Source organism: Chanodichthys erythropterus, chromosome 8 (genome assembly GCF_024489055.1).
Source record: "Chanodichthys erythropterus isolate Z2021 chromosome 8, ASM2448905v1, whole genome shotgun sequence".
NCBI classification, from domain to species: domain Eukaryota; kingdom Metazoa; phylum Chordata; class Actinopteri; order Cypriniformes; family Xenocyprididae; genus Chanodichthys; species Chanodichthys erythropterus.
In genome coordinates, this window is record NC_090228.1 from 16,699,812 (window position 1) to 16,718,611 (window position 18,800).

At 35.7% G+C, this 18,800-nt stretch overlaps 1 protein-coding gene and 1 long non-coding RNA gene across 3 annotated transcripts in view; one reads left to right on the forward strand and one right to left on the reverse strand.

Annotated features, from left to right (window-relative positions):
* Nucleotides 1-9,610, reverse strand: part of drd4-rs (dopamine receptor D4 related sequence) — a 63,531-nt gene extending 53,921 nt beyond the window's left edge. For both annotated transcript variants that reach the window (XR_010895600.1, XM_067391076.1), the window contains exons 1-2: nucleotides 9,497-9,610; nucleotides 8,360-8,481 (exon numbers count right to left, since the gene is read on the reverse strand). The gene's annotated coding sequence lies outside the window, so the exon portion shown is untranslated. The remainder of the gene's footprint in view (nucleotides 1-8,359; nucleotides 8,482-9,496) is intronic.
* A 2,084-nt stretch (nucleotides 9,611-11,694) lies between these two features.
* On the forward strand, nucleotides 11,695-16,712 carry LOC137023948 (uncharacterized). Its single transcript, XR_010895601.1, has 3 exons — nucleotides 11,695-11,822; nucleotides 12,701-12,764; nucleotides 12,875-16,712. It is a non-coding gene; the product is annotated as an uncharacterized lncRNA (long non-coding RNA).
* The last annotated feature ends 2,088 nt before the right edge of the window (nucleotides 16,713-18,800 follow it).

Genomic DNA, 18,800 nt, shown 5'->3' on the forward strand with positions numbered 1-18,800 from the left:
ATTACCAAATATACTATTCAAATGGTAAAAATTGAGATAAAAAACCTCTACAACAACTCAAAAACACACTACATCTGAGGTTTTAAAGTCACTTGCTGTCATATACGGCATCACTCATATCAGATGTCAGCCCTTCACCACCTCGTTTGACATACTCATCCAGAGAGTGTGGAATTCAGCATGTCTGAGTTCATCTCTCACCTACATATATGTCGCATGGTATCCACAGGGAACTGATAACCTTGATCTCCAATCACAGTCAGTTCCATGTAGTCCATGACTATCATGAGTAACCTGTCATTATATGGTGCTCTGTGTAATTTCCTATAGAGTTCACATGCAGCCTTTATACCCCCACCAGAAATAATGTCCTTAATAATTCGCCTTGAATTAACTCATGCATTGAACTGGTATTTAGATTTCAAATGCACATATAATTAAAACATGTAGGTTCTCTGCTGATAGCCTCAGAATTCCAATTAAATTAAATTTAAGACCCTATTTTAAAGATCTAAGCACATGGTCTGAAGCACATGGCGCAGGTGCATTTAGGGTGTGTACGAATCCACTTTTGCTAATGGCATGGTCCAAAAAGGGTAGTACCTAGTGTCTTAAAGGGATAGTTCACCCAAAAATGAAAATTTGATGTTTATCTGCTTACCCCCAGTGCATCCAAGATGTAGGTGACTTTTTTTCTTCAGTCGAACGCAAATTATGATTTTTAACTGCAACCGCTGCGACTGTCAGTCAAATAATAGCAGTGGATGGGAACTTCAATACGGTGGCCGAGAGAGCTCAACGCGCTGCAAATGAGAAAACATCTTCATCAGTTTGACAACACATGCGCTGCAAACTCCACAACACTTACAAATGGTGAAACGCGCTGCAAATAAAGAAAACATCTTCATCAGTTTGACAACACACGCGCTGCAAACTCCACAACACTTACAAATAGTGAAACGCGCTGCAAATAAAGAAAACATCGGTAACACTTTACATTAAGGTTCCCTTTGTAAAGGGTTTATAAAGGTGTTTGTTAATGAGTAATAAGTCATTTACAAATGCATTATAAATCATTAATAATGCAGTTATAACTGCATGAATAAAAAGGCGACTTTAATGCAATACCTGCCAAATAGTGAGCCGTTTTTAACTCACATGTTATAAATGCTTAATAAATGCATTTATTAACATATTTAACTCAAAACCAGATTTCTGGTTTATTTTATGATGCAGCAAAAATTAATTAGTCTGAAGGTTGTTGTATTTGTGCTTTCTTATTAATATCTCATGACTGCCACTTGTCTTACTATGTTGCTTACCAGAAGTTTTTGTCTTACCCATGATACTCTCCAAAAAGGTCATGATGCCTCTCCACAGCAGTGTATAAAAACAAAATTATTGTTTTTTAAAGACAAAATTCCAACTTTATTTTGAAAATAAAACAAAAGATAATAACCATAACTTGATTAGATATTAAAGTCTGCGTGAACCGGAAGTTGCAAACAACTCTTCTCCAGTGTTGTGACGTATTTCCAAGTGAAACAGAATATTGAATAGAGGGCAGAGTTTTACTTTAGTGCTCCTCCTTTCCATCTCTCGCACTCCTCCTCTCCATATCTCACTCATAGCAGACGAACGGTTGCAGAAGAGTGGTTTACACGTTTTCAACCCAAGCCGTCAAACTGACGTTATCAGAGAAGGAACGCCATTCCAGACCAGAAGTAACTTTTCAGATTTTGATTAAAGATTACTGCGGCAAACAAGTTTTTTCTGTGTTTTAACTTGCACGGATTCATTGTTCACCACAAGACCAGTAATATGACCAGTAATAATATTAATGTAAAGTGAAAACCTGTGAACCATTTATTAATGAGTTATGAACATTAACAACCTATGAAAGGGAACATTAATGTAAAGTGAAAACCTGTTAACCATTTATTAATGAGTTATGAACATTAACAACCTATGAAAGGGAACATTAATGTAAAGTGAAAACCTGTGAACCATTTATTAATGAGTTATGAACGTTAACAACCTATGAAAAGGAACCTTAATGTAAAGTGGAAACCTGTTAACCATTTATTAATGAGTTATGAACATTAACAACCTATGAAAAGGAACCTTAATGTAAAGTGAAAACCTGTGAACCATTTATTAATGAGTTATGAACGTTAACAACCTATGAAAAGGAACCTTAATGTAAAGTGGAAACCTGTGAACCATTTATTAATGAGTTATGAACATTAACAACCTATGAAAAGGAACCTTAATGTAAAGTGAAAACCTGCGAACCATTTATTAATGAGTTATGAACATTAACAACCTATGAAAGTGAACCTTAATGTAAAGTGAAAACCTGTTAACCATTTATTAATGAGTTATGAACATTAACAACCTATGAAAAGGAACGTTAATGTAAAGTGAAAACCTGTGAACCATTTATTAATGAGTTATGAACATTAACAACCTATGAAAAGGAACCTTAATGTAAAGTGGAAACCTGTTAACCATTTATTAATGAGTTATGAACATTAACAACCTATGAAAAGGAACCTTAATGTAAAGTGGAAACCTGTTAACCATTTATTAATGAGTTATGAACATTAACAACCTATGAAAGGGAACATTAATGTAAAGTGGAAACCTGTTAACCATTTATTAATGAGTTATGAACATTAACAACCTATGAAAAGGAACCTTAATGTAAAGTGGAAACCTGTTAACCATTTATTAATGTAAAGTGAAAACCTGTGAACCATTTATTAATGAGTTATGAACATTAACAACCTATGAAAAGGAACCTTAATGTAAAGTGGAAACCTGTGAACCATTTATTAATGAGTTATGAACATTAACAACCTATGAAAAGGAACCTTAATGTAAAGTGGAACTCATTTAATGAGTTATAAACATTAATTACCTATTAAAGTGAACCTTAATGTAGTGTGAACACACGTTAATCATGTATTTATTAATTATTAATGTACACAGAAGATAATATCTTTTTCAGATGAAATATTTTATTTTTGATGAATGTCTCAGTAAACACAACTTTAAACTTGAAAAAAATAAAAAATCTTTTACAGCACAAAGTTACAGAGCATGACTTCTCATGAAAAGTGGCTTATGCAGGTAAACTTAAATTAAAACATTCAGAGAAACAATCAAGTATTCAGAAAAGATAATAAACATCACACCGATAAGCCAAACATTTGATATAAGCTGAATAAAGGCACCTAAATATGTATTTTTTTAATTAACAGTTGTGTAGATCCTTAAATCAATGACCTAATGCACCATTACAGAACATTAGCAGCATATTAATATGCATTTAATAGATATTTCTGATATGATAAAGGCCACTGTAACTTGAGTACGTTATTTGGCTTTGGTCATCCGTACAGTACATGCGCGGGTGCGCCGGAGCGGTTATTTGTTTAAGATAACTACAAACTAACACAGCGATTACTAATATAATATAAACACTAGAAAAACAAAGTCTGCGATTTCACCTCAGTTAGCTTACCCATCAAATCAGTAAACACAAATTCCCTTCAACGCATGTTGGAACCATACTGTGTAACTTCTTCTCAAAAGTGGCAAGGCTTTATTGAATGCTCACTAGCGCCAACTCCTGTCACACGCCAGAATCAACAAGCATAGTGATGAGAACCCGAAAGAGAATAATAAAGTATATAGCCTACTACTACTGCGTATTATAATAATAATAATAATAATAATAATAATTATTATAAATAGAAGAAGAATGCATTATACATTATTGTCACATTTGGTGTAAAGAGCAGTCAGGGAGCAGGATTCAGATGAAGCATTTTTTTTATTATGAAGAAAGTTATAGAAAACTAGACATGACAATAATATATTAGGCTATACTAATATATACTCTTTATATATACTCTTTATATACTTATATACTCTGTATACTTATATACTCTTTCAGGGTTACATCACTAAGCATGCGTGTTCTGGCGTGTGACAGGAGTTGGCGCTAGTGAGCATCCAATAAAGCCTTGCCACTATCGTGAGAAGAAGTTTCCAGGGCATGCTCTAAAGTAAAATTTGTATTTAAAGTTACTGATTTGATGGGTAAGCTAACTGAAGTGACATTGCAGACTATGTTTTTCAAGTGTTTATATTATAATCGCTGTGTTAGTTTGTATATTATATGTTTATTCGCGGTGTTAGCTTTTTATATTAAATAAATAACCGCTCTGGCACTCCCACAAAGTTACAGTATCCTTTATCATGATATCAAGAATAATTATTAATTGCTTATTAATATTTCAACAATAAAATATGTCACCAGGAAAAAAACAAAAGAGATCTGCGTCTGCTTTAATAAACACGATGCACACTACATTAAGGTTCACTTTCACAGGTTATTAATATTCGTAACTCATTAATAAATGGTTCACAGGTTTTCACTTTACATTAAAGTTCCTTTTCATAGGTTGTTAATGTTCATAACTCATTAATAAATGGTTCACAGGTTTCCACTTTACATTAATGTTCCTTTTCATAGGTTGTTAATGTTCATAACTCATTAATAAATGGTTCACAGGTTTTCACTTTACATTAATGTTCCCTTTCATAGGTTGTTAATGTTCATAACTCATTAATAAATGGTTCACAGGTTTCCACTTTACATTAAGGTTCCTTTTCATAGGTTGTTAATGTTCATAACTCATTAATAAATGGTTCACAGGTTTCCACTTTACATTAAGGTTCCTTTTCATAGGTTGTTAATGTTCATAACTCATTAATAAATGGTTAACAGGTTTTCACTTTACATTAAGGTTCCTTTTCATAGGTTGTTAATGTTCATAACTCATTAATAAATGGTTCACAGGTTTCCACTTTACATTAAGGTTCCTTTTCATAGGTTGTTAATGTTCATAACTCATTAATAAATGGTTCACAGGTTTTCACTTTACATTAATGTTCCCTTTCATAGGTTGTTAATGTTCATAACTCATTAATAAATGGTTCACAGGTTTTCACTTTACATTAAGGTTCCTTTTCATAGGTTGTTAATGTTCATAACTCATTGATAAATGGTTCACAGGTTTTCACTTTACATTAATATTATTACTGGTCATATTACTGGTCTTGTGGTGAACAATGAATCCGTGCAAGTTAAAACACAGAAAAAACTTGTTTGCCGCAGTAATCTTTAATCAAAATCTGAAAAGTTACTTCTGGTCTGGAATGGCGTTCCTTCTCTGATAACGTCAGTTTGACGGCTTGGGTTGAAAACGTGTAAACCACTCTTCTGCAACCGTTCGTCTGCTATGAGTGAGATATGGAGAGGAGGAGTGCGAGAGATGGAAAGGAGGAGCACTAAAGTAAAACTCTGCCCTCTATTCAATATTCTGTTTCACTTGGAAATACGTCACAACACTGGAGAAGAGTTGTTTGCAACTTCCGGTTCACGCAGACTTTAATATCTAATCAAGTTATGGTTATTATCTTTTGTTTTATTTTCAAAATAAAGTTGGAATTTTGTCTTTAAAAAACAATAATTTTGTTTTTATACACTGCTGTGGAGAGGCATAATGACCTTTTTGGAGAGTATCATGGGTAAGACAAAAACTTCTGGTAAGCAACATAGTAAGACAAGTGGCAGTCATGAGATATTAATAAGAAAGCACAAATACAACAACCTTCAGTCTAATTAATTTTTGCTGCATCATAAAATAAACCAGAAATCTGGTTTTGAGTTAAATATGTTAATAAATACATTTATTAAGCATTTATAACATGTGAGTTAAAAACGGCTCACTATTCGGCAGGTATTGCATTAAAGTCGCCTTTTTATTCATGCAGTTATAACTGCATTATTAATGATTTATAATGCATTTGTAAATGACTTATTACTCATTAACAAACACCTTTATAAACCCTTTACAAAGGGAACCTTAATGTAAAGTGTTACCAACATCTTCATCAGTTTGACAACACATATGCGCTGCAAACTCCACAACACTTACAAATGGTGAAACGCGCTGCAAATAAAGAAAACATCTTCATCAGTTTGACAACACATATGCGCTGCAAACTCCACAACACTTACAAATGGTGAAACGCGCTGCAAATAAAGAAAACATCTTCATCAGTTTGACAACACATATGCGCTGCAAACTCCACAACACTTACAAATGGTGAAACGCGCTGCAAATAAAGAAAACATCTTCATCAGTTTGACAACACATGCGCTGCAAACTCAACAACACTTACAAATAGTGAAACGCGCTGCAAATAAAGAAAACATCTTCATCAGTTTGACAACACACGCGCTGCAAACTCCACAACACTTACAAATAGTGAAACGCGCTGCAAATAAAGAAAACATCTTCATCAGTTTGACAACACATATGCGCTGCAAACTCCACAACACTTACAAATAGTGAAACGCGCTGCAAATAAAGAGAACATCTTCATCAGTTTGACAACACATGCGCTGCAAACTCCACAACACTTACAAATGGTGAAACGCGCTGCAAATAAAGAAAACATCTTCATCAGTTTGACAACACATGCGCTGCAAACTCCACAACACTTACAAATGGTGAAACGCGCTGCAAATAAAGAAAACATCTTCATCAGTTTGACAACACACGCGCTGCAAACTCCACGTTTTCTTTATTTGCAGCGCGTTTCACTATTTGTAAGTGTTGTTGAGTTTGCAGCGCATGTGTTGTCAAACTGATGAAAATGTTTTCTTTATTTGCAGCGCGTTTTTCTTTTTGTAAGTGTTGTGGAGTTTGCAGCGCATATGTGTTGTCAAACTGATGAAGATGTTTTCTTTATTTGCAGCGCGTTTTTCTTTTTGTAAGTGTTGTGGAGTTTGCAGCGCGTGTGTTGTCAAACTGATGAAGATGTTTTCTTTATTTGCAGCGCGTTGAGCTCTCTCGGCCACCGTACTTCAACTATAACAGTAAATAAAACTTGCTTAGACAAATCAAAATTAAAACCTGCAGCTCGTGACGACACATTAATGTCCTAAGACACGAAACGATCGGTTTGTGCGAGAAACCGAACATTATTTATATCATTTTTACCTCTAATACACCACTATGTCCAACTTCGTTCAGCTTCCTGTTAGTGAGGTCAAAAAATGCGTTCTGGTGACGGAAGTGATGTCTCGCCCATATACTTCAATGAGCGCGAGACATCACTTCCGTTGTCAGAGCGCGATCAGACCTTACTAGCCGGAAGCTGAACGAAGTTGGACATAGTGGTGTATTAGAGGTAAAAAATGTTGGAGAGATTTATAAAGAAGTTGTGTTTATGCATTACACAGACTGCAAGTGTTTAATAATGAAAATAGCGACGGCTCTTGTCTCTGTGAATACAGTAAGAAACTATGGTAACTTTAACCACATTTAACAGTACATTAGCAACATGCTAACGAAACATTTAGAAAGACAATTTACAAATATCAGTAAAAATTTCATGTTATCATGGATCATGTCAGTTATTATCGCTCCATCTGTTGTTCTTGCTTGCTTACCAAGTCTGATGATTCAGTTGTGCACATCCAGACGTTCTGCCCTTGTCTAATGCCTTGAACATGGGCTGGCATATGCAAATATTGGGGGTGTACATATTAATGATCCCGACTGTTACATAACAGTCGGTGTTATGTTGAGATTCGCCTGTTCTTTTAAACAAATGAGATTTATATAAGAAGGAGGAAACAGTGCAGTTTGAGACTCACTGTATGTCATTTCCATGTACTGGACTCTGCCAAGATAAATTAAATTTTTCATTCGAGGGCACCTTTAATATTTGGCACTTTAGACCAGGTTTTTGTTGGTCAATTGAGCAGTCATTTTCAGTTGGCTGAAAATAGCAACACTCCAACAATGCACCTGAACACACCTCATTTTCAGACCACCACGGCCATGGGCGAACAGATGGGCGCGTGTGTATTTACTTTTTAAACAACGTGGGCACTGGACGTGAAAGTGAGAACTGTGTCAGGCTGAAACTAGCAAAAAACACTTGTGTTGCGCCTGGTGTTGCATTGCGCCTGGTCAGCAAGGTTCAAACTATTATTAAATACAGTATAATTTGATTAATGTAATGTTGCAAGAATAAATTTACAGGCAACTGGAAAGCTATTCCATATTACTCAGTGTTTACCAGCATTTGGTGTTTGCTGTGTGTTCAATATCAACACAAAACAGACATTTTGTAGGATGATTTGCACCTGATGACACATTGTTCCTCATTATAACGTATTCTGAATAAGTCCTTTATGTGAAAGCAAAACACTTCCCAGAATGCTTAGAGCCTCTGGTTTACTCCAGATTGGGGAACAAAAACATACCTCAAGGGGCTCTTTGAATCACAACCCTCTAAAGATGTAACAATGAGACGGAGAGCAGTAAATGATGTTGGCATCCATCACAAAGATGATTCCGAATCCATATCAGCCATTTCATGCTACACCTGGCAGAAGAAAATAAAGAGGTTAGTAACATTTCAAGTTGTTTTCTGGTTTTACATCTGGCCAATAGCGTTTGTTTATCTATATTTTACCTGCAGTGACAGTATATTTAAAAACAGCTGTAGATCTCTAAACAGCTATGAACTGCCCTTTATTTTTATTGAGCAGCAATTGAAATGTATTGAGAGCACTGACAGATGCATTAAATAATCTTTCAGGATGTGTGAGAGGGCACTTCTACAATCTGAAATGGCATGTAGTCCCCTGACGAAGACAATTAGTTAATGAGGTTCATTAGGGTTTCATACGATGAAATAACACTCACTGTGAGAGTAATGAAATAATGCCTGAGACTGAAATCACATTATATTATATATTGGGGCAACAAATTATGATCCTTACAAAAACACACCCTTGTGAAAAAAAAGTACTTGCAGCCAGACTAATTATTAGTATATTTCAAGTGTTTTTATTCCAAATACTAAAAAATTACACATTTTGTAGTCAATAACAATATACTTTGTTATCACTTATACTTTAGTCAACATTTGAAATGGATCAAAACCTTTAATCAAAGTTGTCCTAAAACCTTCTTCTTAGGACAACTTTGCTGAACTGTTTTTGGTCCACTTCAAATGTTGACTACTGCACTTTGAATTACATAATCTCACACAATACAATATTATAATTGTGCTACCGTTTAAATAGCGTTTAACAAATTACTTAGGTGACATTTTACCAAAGTTAAATGCATTTGTTTTCAAGGCCATTCAAATAAATAAAATGAAACAACATCACTAATGAAGAGACATATTTCATTAACAAATACAATGATTTTAACTTATTTAAACTTAACATGGTTTTAGCAAAACCTGATTTGACCAATCATATAAATGGGGAGTTTTGGTGCTGCATACAAACATGTACCATAAACCACCACACAATCAAGCTGAAATCTCGCACTCAGATTGTAAAAGGAAAAAAAAAAAATGTTAACCTGCTAAAGTTACATCTTACCTCCAAATAGCAGCACTTTTGCTCCGGTTCTTTCAGGATCGCGTAGGTCATTAAATTCCTAGCCGGCTGTTGTCGCCATCTGTCAGTCTGCGATGTCACTTGATTGAACTGGTCAGAATTCCCAAGATTGAGCGATGTAATGCGCTTTCAGTGTTTTATTATATAAATTATACATTGCGACATTATAATTCACCTCAGTGACTGAGCGAGGGGGATTCCGACGAGGACCATAATGTCAGCAGCTCTGATTGGCTGAAGGCAGTGAGCAACAAAATCTGATTGGTCACAATAAAGAATACTTTTTTTCACTAGGGCACTGTTGCAGTATTTCTGAAGCAAAGTCATCACTATTACCATTTAATCCAAATCACCATATAAAACCACTTTTAATTTTAGTATTATTTATATACTATTATAGTCAATTCAATTCACATTTATTTGTATAGCGCTTTTCACAATACATATAAGTATGTTATACATAGAATGCATGTCAACATTACAATTTAGAGTAGTTGACTGTGTCCAATTTTTGTAATTTCAGCAATGTACATATACAAGTCACGCAGTTAGCTAACGATGTATTAATTTAAGGTAGAAACAAGGAGCTCATGGAAGTACTGAAAACATGTTAACAATGATTAGGATATATAGCAAAATCCAGAGTATATGCGTATTATAGTATTTATTAATATGTTGAATTAGCTATTTTATATATTTTCAGTTTTCAAGTTTTCACATTATTTTATGTTTTGCATTTTTTAGTATTTCTATTTAGCTTTAATTTATATTTACTTCAGTTTTAGTTTTAGCATAATGTTACAATTTCTACTTAAACTTATTTGATTTCAATTAGTTGTCAAGGCAACATTTGTCACGTTCTTAATTTTTATCTAATATTTATATTATTTCATTTCAGCTTTATTGGTTTTGATGGTTTGTGTTAATAAGGGCAACACTGATAAAAAAAAAAAACTGTATCGTTGTACTCAAACTGGCCCATATTGATGATGCTAATAGGCTTGAGCAGCCCACATGATGCAACAACTATATGAAAATCTATGCTAGCTGTATGCTAACTCATTATTAGCATCAGATTAGTCAACCTTACAAAACGCAGAATGTTTCTCAAAACATACTGTACAAATGATCAAATAATGAATCATATGAAGTATATCTATCACATGAAGGGCAAAGTAAAACAAAAACACCAGATGTGACCCAATACCCTTCTGAAAAATCCAGCTTATCAGCATAAGGTATGTTTTGCATGCTAGCATTGGCTAGGCATTAAGCATGAGAAGTGGAAGTGCTGGTGGATAAGGTACACCAGCTCAGTTTTGTTTGAGAAAAGGTCAACCATCTAGATCAGCGCTATATCAGCTCTAACCAGCATAAACCAGCCTGGACCAACATTAAATTCAAGCTGGTTTATGCTAAATTTTTCAGCAGGGTACGTGTCACGTTAACTGTTAGGCCATGGCTCCTACTCCAATATGTCCTATTTATTATGACTTGTGCTTTCATTTAAGACAAGAAATGTTTGAAAATGATGCAGCAGTGCTGTTATCTTCGCAATTGTACCCAATTTGTTTCTGTGAAATAATTCAATTATAGTTACAATACTGAAAGCAAGGAAAGGTTTGTGCACAGCTCACTCTCTTTCTCACACACACACAGACTCCATTAATGATCGCTGTGCAGGTATTTATAAGCAAGTTATAAGTTGACTTCTGAGCTAAACTATACAGCCCTCAAGGATCCCCCAAAGCAAACTTGTCTCATGATGAAAACAACTACAATACAAGTTTGGAGGATAAAAAGAGATAAAATGGAAAAGACATCTTTTTCACATCTTAGAAGTGTTTTGAAAGGGATGCACGATGTATAAAGGGGAATTTACGGGAGTATTCGCTCTGACACGGAAGAAGAAAACTGTCTAAGACTGAATCTAGTGCCAAAACAGCAGGCTAACTCATAGAACCTTTAATGAGGGCACTAACAGTCTGCACGAGTGCTGAGATAAAAGTTTTTAGATGAAATTTTTATAATGTCTGTAGGGTGCATAAGCTGTTAAGGTTTGTTTATTTCACTTCTGCAGCCTTTCAGGAAAGAGGACATCACTTCTACAGGAAGCCCAATTATGTGCAATGTTCATCTAGTGTTTACCCAGGTTTTTGCATCTTGAGACACAACATGTACTGAAGATGACTTGCAAAATCTGAGTTGCAAGAATGAACATTTTGTCATTTTCCTGCCCTCACATCATCTATTCATCCTTTTGTGTTCAACAGAAGAAAAAAGTCATATGGTTTGGAATGACATGAGGGTGAGTAAATGATGAATTTTATCCCTTTAAACACTTCTTTTGAATCACACATTTTAGAGAAAGAAGTCATAGCATATGATATAACAATATTACATTTTGATAAATGAATATTCCAATACAAGTTAAGCACAATCAATAGCAATCAATAGCATAATGTTAATTACTTCAAAAATGTATCCTGGCTCTTCCCTCCTTATCTTAAAAAAATATATCTAGGTTACAATGAGGCATATTCATTATCATTCAAATATTGTTTTAATATTATAGCCACAAGATGCATACATTGTTCTTTTTTTTTTTTTTCAATTTTACAACTTTGTTGCCACAACAACTCAATGTTATACAGTGAACTGTAAATGGTACTGTAAACCTTAAAACAACTCTAAAAAGTACAAAAACAACTTTACAGCTCCAATAATACACAAGCTTTAATAGAAAAAATTACGTGCTTTTATAAAATCATAAGCTACACATTTCTGCTATTAAATACTACAAAAATGTGCCATTGTAAATGCCTCACTGTACCTCTGTTTATGTACAAAAAGAGGAACTAATCGATATTTTTTCGTAGTAACATTATGCCACAAATGCGTTGGTTGGGTTAAACGCTGATTGGGTTAAGCCAGGCACACATTTAACACCTTGCTAAAACATTCTAAGACTGAGCTCAACACACAGCGATTGTTTCCTGCGACTGAAGAAGATTTATATACTCACACATGGAATTTGAACACTGATTTTTATTGCCGACTGAACGTAACTGGCCGACTGGACGCATTTGAGCGCGATCAGTCATAAGTATCAATTTACATTCATAATCAGCCTTACAATCGTTAAGTGTGTCCATGGCTTTAAACTTGTACTGACTATTCCTTTAGCCATAGAGTCTACAAGCTGTTCCAGCAAAGTAGAATGGACAACACAAAGATTTACCAATAAAAGGTAAAAGGTTACACAACTGACATACAAACATTTAGACAATACGTGTGCGAGTCATTTCTGAGAAGCATTCAATGGTAATCACATTATTATCCTTCACATCTGTTCCAAAGGGCCTCTTCTGACCCTTTAACTTCATCCAGCCTGGAAGCCTGAGAGCTCTTTTTGGTTCTCCTGCACACTAAATGAAGATGATTCGAGAAGATGATAAGAATGCTCGGCGGGAACGCTCTGTGTGAGCTGAACTAACAGCCCTCCTGAAGATCACAGAGCATTCAAACAAAAGAATTTCAATACTCCACTTTGATCTTAGAAATGCCACAGCCAGACTGAAATTGTTGCACACCAGCGGTGACTGCAAAGCAAGCAAATTGATTTCTCTGATATCATCTACATGAGCAGAAAGGCTGGAGATTTCCAGAACAAAAGGAAAACATGCACTGATATATAATGGATTTTTAAGCACTCTTAGGAAAAGACAGGTTTTTAGAGTATGGGTTTCAAAGCATGTCTGAAAGCATGACATGCGTGATCTGCTCACAGTAAAATTTACTTCAGTGCTTCAAACTTGGTATCTTGACAAATCTGAATTTGTGACACTGATGTAATCCTTTCTAAAAACTGTAAAGGACAAAACTCTACTTTGAGAAAAATTTGAGGAGCAAAAGTCTTCATCTCATTGTAACAATTCCGGTTCTACTCACACCGGTCTGAGCGGGATTCTAACCAGCATTTCTGTCATGGGAAGCGGGCAAGTATGCTAATGACTGTAACCTCAGTTGCTAATGCACCTCTTGAGGTAAGGGGAGTGAGATTTACTCGCACATGCAGATCTTACTAACTGGACTTCATTACACGAACCCCCCTAAACCCCTAAACCTTACTCCCATCTGGGTCACAGCATCAATGTAACCCCTCCGGTTTTACTCACATTACTCCGAATGGGATTCGAACTGCCTTTTTCCAGCATGGGAGGAGGGCGCTAACAAGGACGCTAAAGACCACAGCCTCTAACGCCAGTTGCCAGTTCGCCTTTTGAGGCCAGGGGAGTGAGGTTTACTCCCACAGCTCTTACTAACTGGACTCTGTAACACTAACCCCCCTAAACCTCACTCCCATCTTGGTCATGGCACCAATGTTACCCCTCCAGTTCTACTCGCACTGCTCCAAGAGGGATTCAAACCAGCATTTTCAGCATGGGAGGTGGGCATGCCAACAAGGACGCTAAAGACCGCAGCCACTAATGGCAGTTGCTAGTGTGCCTCTTGAGGCCAGGGGAGTGATGTTTACTCACACAGCTCTTACTAACTGGACTCTGTTACATTAACCCCCCTAAACCTCACTGCCATCTGGGTCACGGCACCAATGTAACCCCTCCAGTTCTACTTGCACTGCTCCAAGAGGGATTCAAACCAGCATTTCTGGCATGGGAGGTGGGTATGCCAACAAGGACGCTAAAGACAGCAGCCTCTAACAGCAGTTGCTAGTGCACCTCTTGAGGCCAGGGGAGTGAGGTTTACTTGCACAGCTCTTACTAACTGGACTCTGTTACACTAACCCCCCTAAACCTCACTCCCGTCTGGGTCACGGCACCAATGTAACCCCTCCAGTTCTACTCGCACTGCTCCAAGAGGGATTCAAACCAGCATTTCCGGCATGGGAGGTGGGCATGGCAACAAGGATGCTAAAGACTACAGCCACTAACGGCAGTTGCTAGTGTGCCTATTGAGGCCAGGGGAGTGAGGTTTACTCGCACAGCTCTTATTTACTGGCCTCCATTACGTCATTATATCTAGGAGAAATAAATTGGACATTAAAGGTGGTACAGAGGATGTTTTCGTCGACTGAGTTTTTGAAATGAGCGCATGCGGAAGAACAATCCCCCTCCTTCACAGCTCATTTCAAGTGAACGCCTCCCAAAACAAGTGCACGGGTGTTTGTTTACCACCATCATTCGCTGTGTTATTAAGCCGGGCACACATTTTACGACTAGCTAAAACATTCTGACTGTGCTCAACATACAGCGATAGTTTCCTGCTCCTGAAGCAGATTTATATACTTTCACATGGAATTTGAACACCGACTGTAATCACAGACTGAACGCAACTGGCTCTGACTGGACGCGTTTGAGCGCGATCAGTCATAAGTATCAATTTACATTCATTATCGGCCTTACAATCGCTAAGCCGCGCACACACTTAGTGAATTCATTATGTCGGACTCACCGCAGGTAACTCATAATCTGCAGTTGTTACTCCTGTTTCCTGACAAAAACATTGCATGCGGCGCATGTAGAGTGTGGAAAGTTACTGGAGCGCGCAGCCGCGCGTCTCTCACAAGGAACGTCATGGCAGTGATTGACAAGCCAGAGGGCCAATCGTTCACACGATGATCGCGTAAACGATTGGCTGATTTTTTTTAAGGCCCTACCTCGTGCACAGATGATGTATATTAATATTATTCCTTTCAGTGCACCTAATAAATAGTCTTTTATCAGTTAGTAAAGACAGTTTCAAGTAATATTGCAAAAATGTATAAAACAAAACATCCTCTTTACCACCTTTAATATTAAAGAATGTGTAAACATTATTATTCTAAAACTGTGCATACATAACCACAGTATTTCCACATTTAAATGCTATGCATTACTGTACTGTTTCAGGGTATATCCAAATGTCCAAAAATGTATGCGTATACATACGAATAGTTGCAAATTCTCAAGAATAGGCTTATATAACATTGCTAAATGTAATATTGCATCCCTGTAGCTGTGACTGCCCAGCACTTGCTTTTCAAACAGCATATTTGGACTGATGGTGCACCTGTGATGGTGTGAAATGGAGAGAGTAAATGGAAAGATTTAGACGACTGTGGACTGGAAATGTACTTATCCCTTCAGGACACCCAGCCAAGACTATCAGCAGCACTGAGGGGGAAAGTAAATGAGCAGGTGGCTCTGGCAACACAGAAAGCAGTCAAGTTTGAGAAACACATACACATACAGAAAGGACACAAAGTGTCATCTGTGAACACACACTCATATATGCATACAGAGAAGCCATAAAGTGCACAGGCAAGATGTGCATTCAGTGAAAAACAGGTTGCCAATTTAGTCGTCATCAAGTGGGAACATCTGGCACTGAACTCCAGCCTCACTAAAAAAAAAAAAAAAACACAGCGGGTTTTACTGCCCTCAGCAATAGGCTGTAAAAAATGTTCATGTTTAATAGCATGACCCTCATAAAGACCATCCTCTAATGGTTTACCATGACTCTTATCTTCCCATTTCATCATATTAATATGATTATATATGTACCATGGCCAAAAGAGGACATTACATGATTCTGGACTTTCTCATCTGCATTTTATATGTTTATTTAAAGGAATATTTCTGGTTCAGCACAAGTGAAGTTCAATTAACAGCTTTACCGCCATAATGTTCATCACAACAAAAAAATATTTTTTAATCATCTTATTTAAAAAAAAAAAAAAAAAAGAATATTTCTCTGATTGTGTTCATCAGAAAGAAGTCATATACGCCTAGGATGGCTTGAAGCTTGGGTTTTTCCAAAATTGAACTTATCCTTTAAATGTATAAATTTGAAGGTTCTAATATTATAAAGGCTACTTCTACATTAATTCTATTTCTAAAACTTCTGTAAAGATGTAAAGTTGTTCTCGTCATTTTAGGTCAGTCGTTTTAGGTCACACTGTCATAGCAAAGAAGTTTAAAATGAGAAACTTTAGAACAGAAATATTAGTGATAATTTTTACACTATATGACTGAAACAGTGAGTATTTAACATGTACAGATTGGCCCGATTCAATTCCACTTCCATATAACAATGGAGGGACACATCAAAAGGTAACACTTTACAATACGGGTGCACTAATATGCATTCATTCATGCTTAAATAATGCACAGATAATCATGTTTTAATGTATGACTCATGAAGAACTAAACCATTAATTAATGATTACTGCATCAGCAACTAATAAAGATTCTATATGATTAATGGATTAAGTAATATATGAATTGCTATTAATTAAATGTTTCATGACGTATTAATTCCTTAATAACATATTTTATTAACTAAAAGTCTAAGCTAATGTGTTAATTACCACAATGGTTTGAAGCCACATATTTCAACTTCAAATTGTCTGCTTTAATTAATCATTAGCTAATGATTTGCAAATGTATAATTTTGTTATGACTTCACTTGTTGAGGCACATGACTATTAACTAACTGTTAAGTAATAGATCATTAATGGGTTTTGACATCTACACTAAGCCATGGATTTCGATTTCCAGCTATCTACAACTGTGATTCCACTGTACCAGATGAACTGCTGCATCCAGAACCTTGTTGTTCATGGCACAGGAATGTGTCAGGTTAAGCTTGAGGTTTAGGATTCAAAGGCAGAACACTGAGAGCATACGGCAGAGCACTGCTATTTTGTAACACTGTGTCTAAACCGAACAAAGAGAATAGAACCCATTATAATCAGTGATAGTGATTCTGAATGCGGCACAAAGTAACACAACACATCAAAACGTCACTTCTGTTATGAAGGACAAATGGACTTGCAATGGTCTGTCATGTCCAGTGTAAACAACTGTTGCGGCATAACTCGATAATGGTCGCATCCAGTTTAAACACAGTGCAACATCAATCTGTAGTTCAGATTCTTGTGTGCTGATATTTGTGTGCAGTCCAACTTACCCATCCTTCAAACACATTATCTGTCATTACACTCTGTGCAACTGTCAAAACCCATTAATGACATATTGCTTAACAATTAGTTAATAGTCATAACATAATGATACATTATCAAATCATTAGTTAATGATTAATTAAAGCAGACATCTGAAAGTTGAAGTACATGGCTTCAACCCATTGTGGTAATTAACACATTAACTTACACTGTAAAAAATTACCGTGATTTTAACAGTAAAAGACTGTAAAAATGCTGCGGTGAAAAACTGTCAATTGGTTTACAGAAAGTTTCCGTACTATATACGGTGAATAACTGTAATAGATCTAACGGTACATTTAATGTAATTTTACGGTAAAATACCATTAAATTCACAGTTTTTGGAAGTGAAAAATAAAAATTCATTGTAAAATTTACAGTGAAAAACAGTAAATTGACATTCCCACAATTCCCTGCGTGACACTTCACATTTTATATATATTCGTTGAAATAACTCTTGTTTCTTCTTAGTTTTTCTCATTTTTTTCTAATCAGTTATGTACATTAGGGTTTTATGTTACATCTTATGTTAAATTAATGTTTATTGCATTTTTAAAATTTTATGCATGTTACCATAATGGTGTTTAGTGTGTGTGTGAATGACACTGTGTTCACCTTCTATATGTTAGTGTTGTCCTTCTCAGCTTGTGGAAAATCTGCTTGTGATGAACTTTGATTCATCATGTGACTCTTATCACCACTGTGTTTGGTGACTGTCAATGTATTATAAAGGTACAAAACAGATATTACTACTTCATTAGGTTAACATTATATACAGTAAGTTAATGAAATACGTAATTTTACCGTAAATTTAACTGTTTTTTTTTACGTTGCTACTGTATTCTTTACGGTAAAGTTCTGGCAACCACAGCTGCCGTTTTTTTACCGTAAATTTTATTAGGATTTTTTTTACAGTGTAGACTTTTAGTTAATAAAATGTGTTATTAAGGAATTAATATATCATGACACATTTAATTAATGACAATTCATATATTACTTAATCTATTAATCATATAGAATATTTATTAGTTGCTGATGCAGTAATCATTAATTAATGGTTTAGTTCTTCATGAGTCATACATTAAAACATGATTATCTGTGCATTAGTTAAGCATGAATGAATGCATATTAGTGTGTGGAAGTGAAATATTGTGAAGTGTTACCCATCAAAATTCGTTTTGGTAATCAACATTTTCTGAAGTGCTGTTGACTGAGCATAACTTATATTGAACCTCTCAAAATGACACCAATTTTGATGTAGGGATGGGTGGATCAATCCTGAAA